Here is a 3795-nt window from a genome sequence, read left to right as displayed (position 1 = left end):
TATATACATAAATTTATACAAACTCACTTTTTTTTATCTCTTCACTTTTCCACTTCCAATCAAACTAAAAGAAAAGAAATTAAATTTTTTTCTATCCTCCCACTTTTTTATCCTCTTACTATGTTTTATCCTCCTACTTTTTCACATCTCCAATCAAAACGGATCCTAAGACCAATGTATAACCATGCCAGCCATCACACTAAAAAAAAAAAAAAAGATGACTTGAATCCAGTTAAACAGTGTGTGCAATTGAGGCCACAAGGTTTTCCCTGAAACAAGCAATAGATCTGAAATAAGATTAAGCTTAGCTTGTTTATCAAAACTAAGGAATTCAAAAATGATATTCCCTTAGATTTTTTTTTATAAATAAAAAAAAATACATAAAATGAGTAATATAATTATTGAATTGTATGTGCACCGATACATTCATAGTCATTATAATTAACTTGAAAAATTTTGAGCCAACTCCAATTTGCGTTCACGTACATATCATCACATTTGTATAATTGTATCAAGAGCTTTCTTTTTCTTGATGATGTTATAGGGAAGTATCACAATTATCTGTATTACATACGTCAGAATTGAATGCATGAATTTCGACATTGACTGCAACTCTTCAAGACGCTGAATTTTTTTGTTACATCAGCTAAGTAAGCAAAAAAGGCATCAGCAATGATTATGCCAATATGAATGTGATACAAATATGAAACTGGAAAAAGAAGGGGCCTATAAGACCTCATGAAATCCACCATTTCTAACTCCTCATAACTCATAAGCAGCTTCAATTTTTACTCCTGAGTAGGTTTCCAACAGGAGAGAGCATGGATAATTCTCCCCTTCCATCCCTGAAGCATCCACTGACCATCCTTGTCAATCACAAAATTTTTATTGAAATCTAACTTTACCCTTCTCTTCGCTTCATTGAAGAGCTCTAGATTTAGTGGAAGCTGCCTGAACCCGGCCCTCAGATTTCGAGCTTGCCACTGCTTGTATGTCTCAGGCCTTTCAGCCCTCTCTAAGCCCTCACATGCTATGACATTCATAGCATCCCTTCCAAGTACCGCTTTCTCACAAGACATCCTATGTTGGTCCTCGCGAGGTACAGTGGCGTCAAACATGTCAAACAATGAAGAAAAGTGGTAGAGTGCCTCTTTGAATCTTGAAAGAAAGAAGGGAGTATTATATGACCCATTAACAACCCCATGAATGAAAATCTCTGGATTGATTCTCTTGATTAATTTCAATACAATATCTCTAGGACTGTTCATTGCCACCATTTCATCAGGTATGTTCTTTAACCGGAACATACAGTTTACAACAATTAATCCATCCCTGTCAATTTTAAGATCCTCCAATCGAATAGTTTCCCATTTCTTTGCAATGACATTGTACTCAAATGGGACATTAAATCTCTTGCAGTAATTTTCTAAACGACGGCCTGTCTCTTCAACCCTTTCTGCAGGCCTAAAGCCTGGTTGAGGAAACTCAATTCCTGTTATATGAAGCTTAGGAGGTCCACCAGGTCTAACAGAGAGGCGTTGGATAAGGCAGGGCCATTGGAAACCATAGAGAATGCCAAAATCAATAATGTGAAGCCTTTTTGCTTTCTCTGCTACTTTCAGTATTGTTCTGTTAGCATAGAAATTTGACATTCCCTTAAATGGGGATGCTGAAATATATACCTGGTAACCTTTCAAGATTTCAGCAGTTGCATACTCATTACTTGCAACAGGCATATACAATGGAGTCTGGTTAGCCAAGCGTGCCTCAAGGGCATTAGCCAAGTAATAAGCCATCCTTTCGGTTCCATCACCGTAGGGAGAAGAGTGCTGCCGAATCTGCTTAAGTAGCTCAGTTGTAGTCATTTGGTCATTACCTGCTACGGATTGAGCACATTGAGTTAGCAGAGTAGATAAATCTACTATTTCCTTGTTAACATGTTTCCTCGAACGTATTGTTTTACCAGTAGATCCTTTTGATCGCCCATTTTTCTGTGTCTTCTCATTTCCTCCATTTTGTGATGCTGCTGCTTCATGAGGAGCACGTGATACAGAAGTAACAGTAGGCTGAAAAAGCAATACCTTATCAAACATCTCTGTTGGCTCAGGCTCTTCAACATAAACTGCTGGATGCTTGTTTCTCCTCCCTTCTTCTGTATAATCATTATCCCTGTCTTGATGATTTTTTTGTCCCCTTGACCCATTGAGTGTGTTCCCATTCTTTGGTACCTTAGGTACTACCTCCCCAATTGTCTCCTTTGGCTCTGGAGGCACTGGTTGGTTGCTCTCCCAATCAAAAAACGCATTGCTACCACTTAGAAGCCCTTGCTTGATCTGCTTAACCGACTTTATGTCACTAAACAAATGTGGTACTAGAGGGGAGTTTTCACTAGTGTCAAATGGAGAAGGTATATGATCAGAAGATTTTAATTTACTTTGATCATGGTTGAAATTGAACTCAAACGAGTGTTTGACAGCAGTATAGCTACCTGTGCTTACAATACTGCTACTTTGTTCAAAACTATCATCTGGGCTCTCAGCATTTTGATTGAAACAAGGATGGGGCTGCATGGGTGAGGAGGGATAGTTTTGACCAAGGGCATCATAGAAGGATTTTTCAGCAGCCTGAAGGGCTAAACAATCCTGCAACATGCAAGGCTTACCCTCCAGGTCTTCTTCCAGAAGTATCTCACTTATGTACTTGAGAACAACAGAATTGGAAAAGCTACTGTTCTCAGATGAATCTCCATCCAAGCTTGAGCCTGAACTAGATGGACCCGATACACTTGGAGGGTGTAGATTGGTTGGAAGATTGAAAGGTGGATTAGCAAATTCATGATTGTCTTTAAACCCTTTTACAAGATTCTGATTAGACATTACTGAAGTTGAAGCATGGTGAAACTTAAATTCATTTATTGAACGAGAAAGACCTTGAAGAAGTGCATCCATATATAAGGACCACTTATCAACAGGAACCAATGAAGAAATCTAACAGCAATTGAAACCTATGGCTAGGAAGCAAAATGATAGTATTAGGCTCAAATGAACAATAAAGACAAACCCAGAAACAGGAATTCAAGACTTCAAAGATAAAGGTACAATAACATTAAAGTAGACATCACCATGAGAACGAAAGAACAAATCAAATAATAAATAATGAAGCTAGAAAGAGATGGACTTGGTGGTTACCTTAAAGAAATGGACATATCATATAAACTTGGTATAATATAAATATGCATTCCTGTTTCGGAAAAGATGTTGTAGGGTCAAAGGGTCATCTTGATAGTACTGAACCTTCTGGGAATTAGTCTTTTATAGTTTTATTACATGTGGTATAAACTCAGCCGCCAGCTTGTTCTAATCTTCAGCTAATGCCGATCACTCTCAAACACCCGTGTCTGAAATTAACTCTGTTGCAGCCGAAAAATGAAGCTACACGCGTGGGGTAATTTACAAGTGGCGTAAGTAAAAGCTACTTCATCCACATGTCGTTGACCAAACGGTACTCCCCGAAATGTGAATGCGATGAAATATTGCATGCGTGTCCAATCATGTTTCTATTATTGGGCACCAATAAAGACCATAAAGTTGACGAAAAATCTCAACCCAAAAAAAAAAAAAAAAGGAAAGAAGAAGAAAGAGTGAAATATTACTCTCAAGATAGTATGATTGTAAAAACATTATTAGTGATTAGTTACAATTTAAAAGTAATTTTTTTTGCATTAACGAACTTCAGCTACAAGCCTACAACCATGTGTTCACAAAATTCTTAGTTTATATTGTACTAGTAATATAA

The 3795-nt window shown here is 37.5% G+C and overlaps 1 pseudogene; it reads right to left on the bottom strand.

Annotated features, from left to right (window-relative positions):
* Positions 1-392: 392 nt before the first annotated feature.
* Positions 393-3283, bottom strand: LOC142608463 (scarecrow-like protein 30; annotated as a pseudogene).
* Positions 3284-3795: the final 512 nt, after the last annotated feature.

Source organism: Castanea sativa, chromosome 8, assembly GCF_040712315.1.
Source record: "Castanea sativa cultivar Marrone di Chiusa Pesio chromosome 8, ASM4071231v1".
Taxonomy (NCBI): domain Eukaryota; kingdom Viridiplantae; phylum Streptophyta; class Magnoliopsida; order Fagales; family Fagaceae; genus Castanea; species Castanea sativa.
The sequence above is the reverse complement of the archived record's forward strand: the minus strand, read 5'-3'. Positions and strand labels throughout refer to the sequence as shown.